The sequence below is a fragment of the Ornithodoros turicata genome, chromosome 7 (genome assembly GCF_037126465.1).
Source record: "Ornithodoros turicata isolate Travis chromosome 7, ASM3712646v1, whole genome shotgun sequence".
NCBI lineage: Eukaryota > Metazoa > Arthropoda > Arachnida > Ixodida > Argasidae > Ornithodoros > Ornithodoros turicata.
Genome location: NC_088207.1, coordinates 48,073,836 through 48,089,462, shown reverse-complemented (window position 1 = coordinate 48,089,462; position 15,627 = coordinate 48,073,836). Strand labels below are relative to the sequence as shown.

The following is a 15,627-nucleotide window of genomic DNA, read 5'->3' as shown; positions in this document are numbered from 1 at the left end:
ACACCTCCATATTTTTCTTTCGTGTCCAATTCCAATTCCTCTAAAAGTGGAAGAATCGTTACACGATCCTTTTAAGCTTCCTACAGGACAGGATGGCGTTCGCAGTCTTCGGTAGTGATCAAGTGTCAAGTATCTCGCAACCGTAACTACAATTGACCTTTTTCCAGTAAGTAGTTAGTTTTCTACAAAAGTAGCTTGTAGCTGTAGCGCTTTTGGTTAACTATAAAACTTAACTTAGTTACTATTTCTGAAGGCTGTAACTGTTAGTTAGGTGCTTTCTTTTAATAACGTACCCAATGACGGCACGTTTGTGCTTCACTTGCGCCTCTTGTTGTTGACATCTTCGTAGCTTCCGAAACATATCTCTGGAAAAGCATTGCACCCTACGATGCCCGTGCTTGTTACAAATGATTAGCATCCATAAAATGGCACAAAATGTACCTAATTTTATATAGCCTTCCCTGCGACACGCTTTCCACTGAACCCTTCCAGCTTTGTTTATTTTCTTGTCACACATATAACGGTTGTGCGTGTGTGCCATGTTCTCGTTAACCAACTCGCTCGCATCAACGCTATTTTGGAACTCCTCATGTAGTTCGAGAAGTGCAGCAATGTAAGTTCCAAGCTGACAAAGAGCTTCATCAGCTCTGTAGTGCCTTATACAGAAACGCTAAACACGACGTTGTCTGTGTCTGTCTGTTTTTGTAGTTCCTAGTCTCGGGGTTTTACTATTACGTTTTTGCTACCAGATTTTGCGTTTTTTTCTTGTGTAGTGAGTATAATTGTTTTGATGTGGTGGAATTAAACCAATATTATAAAGCTCCAAAAAACGTATAAATATAGGTATTAAGAAGAAAAAAATAAAATAGAACAATATCACTCACCCTCGTCGCCCTCAAAATATACCGCTGCCGCTATTCCTGAAATTCAGAACGCACAGCTTCATCTTATTGGCTTGCACAACTTACCCCGTCTTCAGCTCTTCACATGAGCATAACGTATCTTCAGCGCTTCAAAAGTCACTTCCACGTGAACCGTTTCTTTCCACGGGAACTATGACACACGACACCGCCTTGTAAGATTAAGAACCTCATTTGACCAACGTATGATCCCACTTTTACTTCCATGTACGGTCACACCATCTGTCATATCGGACGTTTACGGCTTCCAATTTCTCTCACGAAGTGTCGCAGGATGCGCAGAGAAAATATGCAACGTATACGTGGATAGGTGCATTCCCCGTCTCACTAAATACATCAGCAAATGAAGCACCTCAGAGTGTAAACGTTCCCCATCTGTTTACACTGTCACCGAGGCTATAAGCGAGGGGTGATAATTCCTCCGGGTAGCAGACGACAGCCATGGGATCGTCGGCTACCGCGGCATTCATTTCGAAAGAAGGCTCTGGGAAGAGGATATGCGTATAGTGCTTAGGCCTTTCCGGTCCTTTGATTGAATACATGTGGGGCTGAAGCTGTTTCTTGACTCACATCTAAGTGGAGGATTAGAGACCTGACACCTTTTTTTTCCGATCCCTTAGTACACCGCGAAGGTATAGGAGAGTCGCTCTTGAACAGCCCCTAGGACCAGAACGGAATTATCCGGTTTGTACGTTTGTTGGTCGGTGAGCTGGTTGTTTCCGTACACTCTATGAAAAAAAGGAGTAATTTTACTCCTTTTGGAGACTAAATGCATTGCCACAAAAAATAGTCCCTTTCGAGAGTAAATGCACGGGAGTAAATGAATGTCACAGAGTGGGGACTGCACTTCACGCTAAGAGTCCCAGGTACATAATTCGTGTGCATGCATGAAAATACTTGGAATCAAACCGTCAATAGTGATATAAAATCTTGCGACATACATAGGGCACAATTTGCGAAGAAAGAAGCGCTAACTGTTTCTTACTCTGTGTGGTTGGAAAATTGCTAAGTTGGCTGTGTTTCGCAGCCTTATGCCATCAAATTGACCAAGAGCACATATTTACGTAGACTGTTGCATTCGGAAGACCGTTTGCGAAGTTCAGTGACAATTTGCAGTCCTGGAGAGTAAATGTCGGGGTTAGGGGACTAAAATATGTGCTCAATATGTGTTACTCGGATGTGCATTGTGAATTCTAGAGATTTAGTTTATTTCTATGTTATACTAATCGTATGCTGTACGGAGCCGGACCCTCGTCAAGCTGTACTTTACAGCTTTTTCTCCGTGCCTCCATACCTGATTGGTGAAAATAAAAATGAATTGTAAGTGAATTGAGTTGAAAAATGATTAGCAATTGCAGTCTAGGGGACTAGAAGCTGCAATTATTACTCCCCATTTCACTCCTTTAATTTTTTCCTGGAGTGTAGTAGAAGGTTGTTTCTGTCCCTTTGTTGTGTTTAACGACAGCAGCGTACCCAGGTAATTTATTTCAAGTTGCGATATAGCTGAATACGAATGTGGCAGACGCAAGTCCGTTATCCGGATAGGACACGCGACATATGTATACCTGCGTGTATGTCTTACAGCGGCTTAGGAAGCGAACTCATTCGCATTTCGCATTCGCATTTCTTTCACCTGTGAAGTTGTGTCGCACTTCTTACACCATAATCTCCGCATATACTTTATATATAGTAGTGCGAGGCAATACATGAGACGGATAAAATGTGTATGTACTCGCGTGTATCTTCTCAGCTCAGCTGCCCGAAGTTATACCATAGCGCTGGGTTGGTGAGCACGTATATTTTTGGCCTCCAGTTGGGGGACCCGCACGGAAACCAAAACCGCAGGCGATGGCGTCTACGTTGATAGACAACGATCACGTGACGATGATACGCGGTAGAGGGTCGTCAAAGCTGTCATTGGCAATATGCGTATGTATTACACGGTTCCAGTTACCGCCTGGAAATACCACAACGTAACTTTCCGTATGGCTGTCGGGGAACTATGAAGCGACGCATGCATTACTGCAATGGCTAGCTCTCCATAGCTATGCCCATCGTTAAAAAATCGTTTTTGATCTTTTAAAGCTTTATTGACATTTTTCTTTGAAGCTTTAAGAGGGGTAGGTCCGTCCGTGGCTTTACAGGGCCACGTGACGCAGCGCCAGCAGAATGCGTTTCAATTCCTCATCAACTCATCAACTGCCAGCGCTATGTGAGCCACCGTATACAGGACTCCGACACCGCCTCTTTTATCTGGAATATCACGACATCTCATTACCGATATCGCTTGGCCCTATACCCAATACGGTGATGTGACTGCAGCGCTATACTCAGGTTCCTCATAGGGAAACAGAACTTCTTGACAAGCCTAAAATGTCTCCACCAACAGCGAGCAGTGAGGGAACAGTGTAAATTATGATTGTGCATCAGACCAGGGTTGCCACTCCGGAGTTGGAATGATTCCGGAATTATTAGAGATTTATCAGAGCCCGGTATGGAATTGGAATGGAATGGGAATGGAATTAGTCAGTCTTTCTCGCTGGAATGGAATTGGAATGGAATGGCGGAAACTATCCTAGGAATGGAACGGGAATGGAATTAGTCAGTCTTTCTCTCTGGAATGGAATTGGAATGGAATGGTCTGGGCGCCCAGGTAGCTGCTGGGCTAGCCAGTACGGTTACCGGTCCCTTTTCTTTTATTGATAGAATTAACGGAATGGAATGGGGTTGCAACCCATTCCAGGAGTGGGAATTGGTCATATCTTTTCATTCCGAGGAATTGGAAGGAATGGAATTATCAGAAATATCAATTCCTCGAAATGGAATTGGAATGGAATGGATGACCCCATTCTCCAACCCTTCATCAGACAAGACAGTTCATCAAGCCGACTAGTACCTGTGTGGCTAACTGTCCGCTCGATCCTGTTCCTGTATATAAATATAATAGAGATATTTGCTCCCCGTGTAACCACCACAGTAACAATAAAAGGAAAAAAAAATCCACGATTTCACGAAACATTAAACGGCTTTCGACAGAAATTTAGTTTCGCCAAATACTTATACCGCCAGCGATGGCCCTGTAAAACTACCCCATTTATCGAGCGGCAATTTCCGCACTCGCCACGTGCTTCTAGGCACAAGCAATCGAAATGCATCGTGATGTGCTCTTTAGTGTAAACTAGAAAATATATATTTGCCATTTCTGGCGAAGCCAGCCGGAACAATCCCCCCTCCTCGAGAAACGAAGAAGATAGATAAATTATTGATTGATCAACAATGGTGAGATCGAAATTGATGCGAAAGTAAATCGGGCGAGGAACATTATATCCGTGCGCCCACGTACCAACGAACCAAATATCAGTGTGAAACGCTCCACAACGGACGAAAATACACTCGTGAACGATCCGTTTTTGGAAGTTCATACCGGTAGTTGAGAAGTGTAACTTTGAAAGCCTCATTTGACAACACGAGCTTAGTGATGCGGAAAACATCTCCCGTTGAAATTGATCCGCTTTTAAAGTATATGGTGGACGTTTCAACTGCACCGCTGGATGGATTTCCGCTATAGAGGTATGTGGAGCGGGAGGAGCGAAGGCCAACAACCGATTACGTACAGCTCCGGTCAACCTTAATAATAACACTAGAAAAAAAAAATGTGGTCTCGTTCCCGAGCGCGATTACACCAACTCCTGGTGCCATGAGGAAATCTTGATTGGAACAAAATTATTCTGTTAGTTTAACGCGAGGATTCTGTTCACTTAACATTCCGCCAGTGCCGCCAGGGTGGCTGTTATCGCGCCGGTAAGCGAGAACGAATTTTTTTGCAGTGTTATTATTAAGGTTGACCGGAGCTGTACCTCCCGTGCAGCGGAGAAGCCAGTGTGTGGGGGAAATATGGGAGAATCGTCCGTATATGATTTCCACGTCTTCAGCGTTCTGATTTTTGCTACGATACGTATTATCACACGGCTCCTTGTCTGTTTAATACGGAGAGACGACACGTCAGGTGTGTACCGTATAAGGCGGTAGAAGTACACTGTTAAAAAAAAAAAACGTGTGTTGTAGCTCCATTTTGAGGAGTATACCCTTGTATATATCACTCCCTTTGGAGAGTACAATTACTCTCCGTCATCCTAGTTAAGGAGAGTCCTCACTCCCACGTGATGAGACTTCTCAAGGGTGTGGTGCGACTCCTTAACGAGGGTAATGGAGAGTAATTGTACACTGCAAAGGGAGTGATATATGTGGCAAGGGTGTACTCCCCAAAAAGGAGTTACAACACACCCTTCTTTTTTCAAGAGTGTACAATTTTCTTCGAGAAGAGGGACCTTCGGTGCGACTGTCATTCGCTGGGAATGCCATTCAGTTTGCCGTGTGACAGGGGAATAACACACACACACACACACAAAAAAAAAACTGGCAGACATGATGCAAGTTACGGTGGCATCAAATCAACGACAGCGGCAGAGTTGTTAATTTGAGCTCGCCCGTCGCCGCTACGTACATGGTTCGCCCTGTCGATTGTGGTCGGCAGCAAGATCTTCTTCCGTACGTATACTTCCTGTCGGACGGCCCATAATTCCGCTATTCACTTCCGCATACCATCTGCGCTGCTGCTGTGGGTGACGAGAAGCCGATACGCGCGCGGCGCAACTCTTCACATGCCATGGCATGTGAACCGGCAGCCGCTGGTGGCGCTTTTTCTCTGAGGCACGTGACGCCGACGTCACAGCCAAAGTGACTCTCAGAAATGACCAATCTGCATCGCGCGGCTTTTTCTCGTTTCATCTCGCACCAAGAGAGAGAGGGGTTTTCGGCGGTGCGACGTACGGGACAGGATCTTCACGAAATTGAGCATTTAACGACTCTCGCTGTAAAAGAAAAAAAAAAATCTGTATGCAATATTTTGCTCGAAAAAGAACGCACCCGAACATCGACGATCGCGTTTCAGCTCGTCTCGCTCTGCAGGATGAAACGAGGAGGAGGAGGAGGAAGCAAAACGTCACCGGTAATGTCATTACGGTGACAAGAGCTTTCCGGGTTTTTTTTTTTTCTTTTTTTCGTTTCTCTCCCAGTTGTTCTCTCTGTGTAGCAGACGACATTTCTCCGATCCATCCAACGGGCCGTACCGTCAAAGCGGCCGTCGGAACCGACTTTTAAAATTGAATTCTGCGATATTTAGGCATCAGTAGAATGAATCTTAATAGGCAAGTTGACGGCATGGTTTAAGAAAAGGGTAGTGGCTGAAGTGCTTTCCGTCGATAACAGCAATGTCGCCAACAGCAACAGACGTCGATTGCTGTCGATGACAGCAATGCGCGTGGCCAGAATTAACCATTTTGCTTCCAGAATACGACGTTAAAGGGCACTGAAGTGCAAAAATTTCTCCTCGCGGAATGAACGATGTCGTTACCTTTACACCAACACAAAAGGAACGGAATTCGCCGCTTCCAGCGCACGTGATTTATGAGCGAAAGAAACTGCAATTCGCGCTTTCCCTCTCCTTCTTCTCAAGAAGGCCGTCAATGCGGAGAGGCCTCGGATTGGTCCATCCACCTCCCGCAATCCTGTGATGGACGAATGAGGGCCCGGTCCGCATTGACGGCCTTCTTGAGAGGGAAAGGGAAAGCGTAAATTGCGGTTTCTTTCGCGCATAAATCACGGACGACGCAACCGGTGAATTCCATTCCTTCTGTGTTCGTGTAAAGGTTTACCTACATCTTTCATTCTGCGATGAGAAATTTTTGCCACTTTAGTGTCCTTTTAATATCAATACAGGAATTTAAGCTCAACTCCTTCAAGGGAAATTCAAATTACGGAAGAGACTCTTTGAGTTTGCTGTGCTCGTGCACATAGTATAATACTGGCGAAATTCACAACCAGAAGGACAGATTTGGGATTATCTGACCAGTTAATGTAAGAAAAATGAAAGTGTATATGTGCCTTTTGATGAAGAAAAAGATGTCACACATCATTCAATCAATGTCAAAGCACCAACGAACTCCAGACAATCAGAATCAGATTTTAGATACAAGGCGAAGTTCTTTTTTTTAAACGCGTCACACTTTCAGTCTTTCAGATACAACGATTCAATTCACCTTCGGCGGTCCACAACAACAGCAACAAGAGACATCAACGTACAACTTGTTACCTTTTTGCCCTCAGCAAACAATTCCTGCAACACATAACCACGGCACCGGCCAACCAGATGCTTTCACCACAATGACATGATGTCTGTATTCGTCCTAACGCAATCCCAATTTTCTCCGCTATCAAAGAACATCCCCCTCCATACCAAAAACACGGCCCTCTAAAAACAGCCAGCTGCAATCGGGTCCCTCATCCGTACCATTGCTCTTTCGCAGCTACATTGTAGAAGCCGTAGAAGCGAACTTCGCAACGATGCGATTCACACAGCACAAACCTTTTCGCTATAAAAGCCACAGTGGCCAGACGCAAATCGGATATGCAGGCTAAAACCTGAAAACAAACGCAACCACAACACGAACCCCACGCGGTGCCACAAAGCTCCCGCCGAATCAATAGAGCTGCTCAGGCGGACATAAAACACGGAGCAAGATGTCAACCTCAACAAGCATACACCGTGTTTGGGGTCGCGACCACAAAGGCAAGCCGCAGCCGGCAAAGCTGGGGTCCCTTAACAAAGGCTTACAACAAGGGCAAAGAAAGCATAACACAGGCGGGCAAACTTTCAGGTATTCAAGGTAGACAGAAGGCCGTTTCGAATGTTTGCCCATGAAGTGTGGTGAGATACATGGGAGAGGAGGGTGCCGTGGTTAGCGCCTTCACGCCACCGCCGAAGAAACGAAAAGTACGCAAAGAACAGAAAAGAAAAGGGAAGTGTTGTAGTTGCCCCCTTGGTGGCGTTTTTTGTTGTTGGGCGTTTGAGCGTGATGTTTCAGCGGGCTGACGACTTTATTCGCTCGTTTGCCCACTCAAGAAGGAAGCTGAAAGCCATCGTCATAGTGGTGGACAGAACACGCTGTCTCGGAATTACACAGAGATGCGTGCTCTTGAATTGTACGGGTTCAGCCGTTGGGGGTACACGTATGTGATAACTGTCATCTTAACCACGTGGGAAATTCATTATAATAATTAGATTATATAATTCCTTTACTTTACGAGACAACTAGCCTACTATAGCCTCCGAAACCTAGCACGCTTTTGCTGCCGCTGGCACAAGTGCGAGTCGACCAGCGCCTATCATTCAATGCCATCACCACACCCTCCCTCACCACCATCGCCAGAGGCACGTTAGCCGATGAATCCACTGTTCCGCTTAGGGAGATGAAAGCATGTCCAGGGATTGAGGCAAGAATAATTTTGAGCACGTTCTGGTAGATTCCCTGAACGGCCCTCCAGGAGCTGGTGTGCACTCGACGCTGTTATAGTCGATGAGCCCGCTAGAGGGCCTAACGTTAGCAATAGTAGTGGGCACGATGGGAGGACTCTACGAATAGCTAGCAAGATTGTCATAAGCTCTGTTTCCAAATTTCTGCGCTAAGTCCGAATGTAGCAGGAATGTTGCAGGTTTATCTTAGATGGCGGGACATTTTAGGGAAGAGCGGGATATGCCTCTTATACCTACCTCTTATCAGGTCTTCGTGTGTGCGGCAACTGTCCGTATATACGACTGGAAGAAGGCCAAGAGCATATAGCGCTCTCAGTTCGCCGATTTCGGCTCTCATGACAAATCCATTCCCCCTGAGATTCTCTCTTTCCGCGTATCGATCATCTATTGCTAATGTTCTCCGGTCTCTGAACAGGTTGAATGAATGACAGGGAAATGGCTTCACGGCCTAGCCTGACTATACTTGGTCAAGGGCACTAAGTCATGCACGGTTTTCAACGAGCAGGGGATCTTCTTGGACAATTGAAACATGACGCAGTGGTCGAAAAAGCCAGCCAGCGCAGGTGGACCGTTCTTTACTTCTGCATTCCACTGGAAACAATTCTGAAGTGGAGGAGTTGGTGCACATGAGGCTTCTGCTGTTCTTTAATAGTACCAGATCGACACGTCACAGACACGTCACAGAATCACGTACCCGATCGACACAGAAATTAAGCCCTTGTCCTACGACTTCCACTTGGATTTCACTCAAGTTTCGTATACAAGATCGCATGCAATGCCTGTCTTACTATGTATTGTGTCCCTAATGAACAGTGCTGTTGGCCTGTTCCCTTGCAGACCTTAACCGTGACTAATCTTATTTTCCTCCTTTTCTCTGTCCCACCTCATGCCTCCTCATCGTCTACACTTCGCAGGTGTCAGACTCACCAAAAACCCGTCGAAATGAAGTCGACAGCAAATCCCGACAAAGACTATTAACGAAGTGGCGAATGCCGTCCATAACATGAACACTATACAGATTGTTCTGGCGGAGGACATCAATGAGACATCGACGTCAATATGTTATGGTTTCTTTCTGGGGCTCAAGTATAGCGTGCACTATTCTCGCAGAAGGCACGTTTTCCCGTATGATCCTACAAGAAGAAGGAAGACCAAGGGAGAAGACAGAGAAAGAGAGAGAAAGAGACCCAGCTCTTTACCGCTACATTTGAAACATTTCTCACTTTTCCGCAATTCTAGTGGAGTGGGCCCCTCTCAGCTTACTTGTTGTCCAGCAAAGTCTTTGACATACCGCGTCACTTTCCGCTGTGCCCTATACAGGGGACGGAAAGGGACTGAGAGATTAAAGCCGCCGACGGTGGCGCCACCCGCAATGCGACACGCGGGGCTACTTAACACCTTCACATTTGTCTCTCGCTCCGCAGAGGAACATGTGCAACGTTTCCCCCAACACGTTTCGCTTCTTTCCGAGAGAAGCCGCCTGTTGGCAGAGCCCCGACCGCTAGTTCCATCCCCCGGTTCCCCCGCGCAGAAAAGATCAAAGCAGGGGACTACCAACGAAAGGTAGCCATTGAGAGGGGGATGGGGGCTAGCATCATGACACCCCCAAAGAGCCGATTACAAAACCCTACATCCATCCACAAAGTGAGCTGAACAATAGGGGCTGAGCTGACAACCAGCGCTGAGACACCGGCCTTTGTGGAACAGTTTTCAAAATCATGTCATTTGTTTGCGTTGCGAGCACAATGTCTGCCGAATCCTGCGGTTTAATCCCCCTCTCCCTTTCTGAGTTTCGAACTCTCGAAAAACACAAAATTCCCCCCCCCCCCCCACCTCTTTTATCCGTGTTTCCATTCAAAACAAGTCGACTGTGTTTGTAAACAACAAAAATGCCCAGCCAGCTACTTAGCCTGCTTCGAGCCCCACACCCGGCCGCAGAGGATGGCGACCCCTATTTTGGCGAGGGACGAGATTATGCCCCCGTCGCAGTTTGCGGTCTCGGGAGCGATTTTTGAAGCTCTCCGAAGAAAGCGGCGAGTCTCAAGAACATGACAAGGGAAACAGAGCCGCTCCCAGAAGGTGACAAAGCAACCTCCTCTATACAACATGGTTGCCGACAAAGATGCTTTGCCCGCGGGTACACACAACGAGGGGAGGAGTAGGTGTCAGAGTGCAAATATACGTAAAAGATGGGCCTCTGGAAAGAAAGCCTGGTGGTGAAAGAGACGTCCAGGAGGACGTCGGGCATGTCCTTGTCGGCGTCCTTTGCAGGTCCCGCGCTTCCGCCAGCAGAATTTGCCGTCTGACCCCGACGATTTGCTCCGAGAGTGCTCGGGTCATTAGTTCCTTTTTTAAGGTACAAGCCCTGACGAGGAGGGATGAGAAAAGAATTAGAGTCAAAGGGCACCGCCATCGCGTAACGTCGCGTGAGCTTGTCGGATCAGAGGCGTTGTCATGTTCATCGAAGTCAACGCAGCGGAAAGTGAGCACATTGTTGGTGGTTGCGACATCTGCTATAGCGGTTCAGGCGGATGTGGGGCAACCCTAGTGGCTTTTGGCTCACTTTTTACAAGTATGCAAAACGATTAGACGAGGGCTGCTCGGAAAATTACCATGAAGCGGCAAAGGGCGTTGGAGCGGGTAGCGTGAAACGGTTGCTGATATGCTCGATTGGGAGGGCGACGATAAAGAACCGAAACATCATCGGGTGACGTGTGTGGTTGCGCTAACTGGGCGACCTGTTCTGTTTGTAGCGTACAAAACAAAGTGAGACCTTCCAGTCTGCGTATCTGCACGTCAACTCTGTGGTACTCTTGTATTTCCTTGTTCGCACTGCGAAGCAACTGCAGCTATACCGGTGTACAGACGGGGGCGCATGGAGAGAGGTTAGTAGGAAGACGTGGTAGACCATGGGACCGTCGACGTCACGGGAACCTCAGACAGCAGAGGCGGTGCAGGTATTAATTCCCCGTTATCACCGAGCACTCTTTCGCCATGGCGCTGGAGCTGCCTCCAATGAGCTGATATACTATAACACCCTAGGCTACACGTACTGCGAGCTCTGTAGTCTTTCAAATCTTTAAAGTATATCACCGCCTGCCACCCTTTCTCCTACATACTTAAAATGCAGGTTCACAATAGTTTTTTTATTGCGGATGCTTTGGGTTGGATTGGATTGAATATGAAATTTGGATATTGGATTGGATTGGTTGTGACACTGATGCCCTTAGTAAATCTTAACGTCTCGAACGCTACGGTAATTATGACTTTCACGAATCATGCCAGATCTAACAAATCACGTTTCAGACCCATTTACATGTTACAATGAGAAATTGTTGTAGCGAAATTTGCATCGTTTTGTCCATGCACCCCCCAAACTCAAGGAAACAGCACCAGTTTCTACAGTATACACCAGCGCTCTTGCACCATACTGATTTGTTCGTTTTAAAAACTTCACTGAACTAATTGATCTTACTTTTCTTCTTTTTTATATATATACTAAACCATTTGGCGCTCGATGGAATCACGCGAATGCAATGACCAAATACAACTAGTAAACGCCGGCGATGTGAGCCTGCTCATCTCCCATAACGCAGTCTTCCGACAAGTGATCCGACAACTCTTCAGGTACTTTTATGTTTCTTCAAGCTACTCAACTCTCTTCGAGTCATATTCCAGTGTTCATAGAAATATCCAATTTGTTTCTTTAAATTGTCCAAGATTGCTGAAAGGAAGACAGCGGATAGGTTGCTGCACGATAAACTGTGGCAACAAGAGCAATCGCGCATCTCTTTGCTTTTGCATTCCGTTCGCTAAAAAAGAAAGAAAGAAAGAAAAAAAACTCCTGTCGAATATGTAGACGCGCTCGGAGCCGCGCCGAAATAGCATACAACATTCCTGACAAGGAAAGAAGCCCACAATAGAGATGGAAGCCGACATGAAGACATTTATGCTCCAACTGACACATGTAGGTACCGTTTACGGATATGACTAGCCCCAAACAGGACGCCATATTGAAACCTTCCTCGGTAGCCCACACGGATACTTTTTCTCACACAAAGAAGCCTCGCGCCTGATCACACACAACTTCAAAGGCGGCAACCGACTGCAGGGAAAGGTCAAGTCGTGTCATAATCGCAGGCACAAACACATGCCCCCCCGTAGCCACCAATTGAAAAGACGGGACACAAACATAACTCCAACGTACATGTGTCCTTGCCTTTCCCCACGCCGCAGGTATGAGGCATAAACGAGGCTGTAAAGAAGAAGCGGAAAAAGGCCGCGCACCGATTGAGACGTTCGGCGTGTCATGGTGTCAGGTATTGTGGCATTGACGGCGCGTCGCGAGGTGTCAATGAGCAAGAAGCCGAGCGGGAAGTTTTGCAGCTGACAAGTGTCAGTCGGTGCCTTTGAAAACGCGCGCGCGGAATAAAGGAGGGACAAATGACGTCAAGCCGAGAAAAGACGAAGACATCGGACGTAACGAAGTCGTGGTTTGAAGAGAGGAGGAGGAAGCCTGAAAGCTGTGGTTGCTTCGACGCGACCGTGCGCTGCGGGAGCCGGTTGGATGCGCTGCCACCTGCCGGGAAGACGAGGGGATAAATATTTTGTGCGTATCCGTATAAACGATTAGGGTTGCCTAAATGAGATGAGGTCGCAGCTACCGCGCATGACATTCGGATCTTCGCGATTTACCGGCTCGGGAGAAAGAGTGAGACGGCTTTGCATGTCTTCTATAGTGCTCAAGTGAGCGGATTGGGAATAAGCGGCACGTGGAGAACATGTTAAGCCCGTATGCATTCAGTGAGGTGACATCTGGCGCTGTATATGAGTAACGGCGTTGAGTTTAAGGGCTGTTTCGCACGAACGTTTATTTCTTGCTCGTGCTGTTCCCGCATTTAAAGAAGAAGAGGCACAGCCAATAGCGGTAATCCAGCCCTGGACCGCCCTGTAATCCAGCCCTGGACCGGTAATCCAGAAGATGTGGGTTCGAGTCCTACAGCTGGCTAACCTTTTCAGTGACTTTCGTCTTTCATCAATAAAGTCTGTTACGTTGCTCACACCGGCGCTTTGTCTTCTTCTTCTTTTACGAACCGCGCGCGCGTTCTGCGAAACCCATTGCAAGGTCCGTTTTTGAGAAGAAACTGAAGCTGAAAAAGTCGTGCAAATGCGAGAGTGCAAGCGAAGTGTAAGGAATGCTCATTCGCACGAAAGTTAACACTTTTGGAGTCACATTCGTTCGAACGAGCCCGAACGGTACGATCGCAGCCCCTTGAACGTAAAAAAATTTTTTACCGAAATTCGGCCAAAATTTGTGTCGATGACAAAGAAGTAAGGCGGCCCCACTTTTTTTATTTTGTGTCCTTCTTAAGTCTTTCTTCTTAGGCTCATTCGTTCTTGGTCTCCTAATTCTAATTTCGACAGTTCGTGCATGCGTTATGGAAGTATATGCTACCTGTCGAAGATGACGTCACTTCCTGTTTCTGAAAACACGAGGGCTTCGGCGCTTGCGCGCCATACGCCGCCTTAACGCATCACTTTGCCCAGCTAATAATTTTTCAGCACTCTCTGTCTGCTCTGGGCAACAATACACACGAACTTGACCGGAGCGGTACTGTAAATAGTAACCTGTTTTTGAGTTTGAATGTAACTTGTAAACAGTAGACATTATCAATTGTTAGCCACAAGTCATTGTCAATGCGTAGTGTGTGTAATTATATGTTTGTTCCCGCATTGTAGTCATTTTCTTGCCTGTTTGCTTCCCCCCCCCCCATTGTTGTTTAATACGTGCTAACCCAGTCCCTTCCGTAATGATCTGCCCTGAATTAAGGGTACGTACTTAAAAATGAAGAAATAAATGCTCTTCTTCCCAATAAACTGGGTCTTCCCCCGCACTTGTGTTAATGAACATTGAATTCACCTTCATGATGTGAAATGTTTGGGACCTCCTTCTGTAAATTTCATGTCCAATGTAACAAATTGTCAATTAATGCCTAATAAACTTGAAACTTGAAAAGCCTGAGTCTTGGCAGCAACTAAAGCGACAGGACAAAGACGCATGGAGTTTGTCCACCAGTTGGCCTGCATCTAGGCCATACTCTCAGAATTGAACTTCCTGTTGTGTTGCAAACAGTATCTCGTCAACAACAATATACGCGTATGGGAAGGTAGTTCCACAAACGTCGATACATCTACTCCATGACATATAAAGCTGAGTGCTCAGCAAAATGTCAAGAGAAAAAACAAAGAAAAATGCAATGTAGGAAGCAAATGAGTTGTCGCATGAGTATGCGACACTATACAAAGCGAGGAAGCTGAACAAGTTCCACTTGTGTTCACTTCAGCCTCTGCAATGTCCGCCCCAATCTCCCAGAGGTATATCTGACTAGAGCGTGAAACCTTCGATGCCTGCCATGTGGGTCCCACGACCCTATCATTTTGACCATGATGAAAAGGCATGGTCGTCCAGGGCTGCCAGCTCCGACTGCAGATAGCGACCAGCCCAGAGTTCACAGACAACTTGGAATGTTCTTCACATCCACAACTGCGGAGCCGTTTCCAGAACAAGAACATGTCTTGATGATGATGGCGATGTGATAAAGAAAAAAAACTGGGGATGTGAGTTACGACGAACTCGAACTGAATACCCCACTTACACATTGAAAGTACAAACAGATGAGAGAGTCAAAATGATGGGGTTCAACGTGTAGTTCGAAAGTTTCGACCACGTGAGTGTAAAATGTCAGAATCACTGGGGGCACGCACAGCACACATCCAGCGAGTCATAGAATGTCCACAAGTCCGGATGTATGTAGAAAACTCTCAAGTGCCCTCAACACGTCTTATACGGTTTTGGGGTTCGTTAGACAAAGCAGGGGGATTTCGTTTCCATAAAAGTGTCCTCGCGTCCAACGAAACTGGAGGGATGAAGGTGGTAGCAAAACTTAACAAGGGCTCCCCCAACATACTCCCGTACACATTTCTGAATAGAATATTTATTTCGCTTGTCTACAAAATGTTCACATTTCTTTCTTCTAAATGTGTACGTTATGAGTGCGTGACATACGTAACCCACTCATTTACACACCTACTCACCACGTTACAATACCAACGCCAAAAGATACGGTACAAAAAAGGATGTACGTAGTAGCAACATCACGAAAGAGGCGAGACTGTTGCCAATGGAAAAGCGACGCGAAGCAGAGCCGCGCTTTTTGTTCCCGACGGAACATCTCCAACATGAGAAGGGACTGCGTGGAACGACCAGCATCGCCGGGGTTCTTCGCTAACGAACGCTGACGAGCTCAATTGGCCGCTCCCCGCCGCCGCCGCCTC

General features: G+C 46.7%; 1 protein-coding gene across 1 annotated transcript in view; it reads right to left on the bottom strand.

Annotated features, from left to right (window-relative positions):
• LOC135401339 (transmembrane protein 272-like) overlaps positions 1 to 15,627 on the bottom strand; it is a 100,635-nt gene that overhangs the window by 47,373 nt on the left and 37,635 nt on the right. The gene's annotated exons all lie outside the window — the stretch shown is intronic.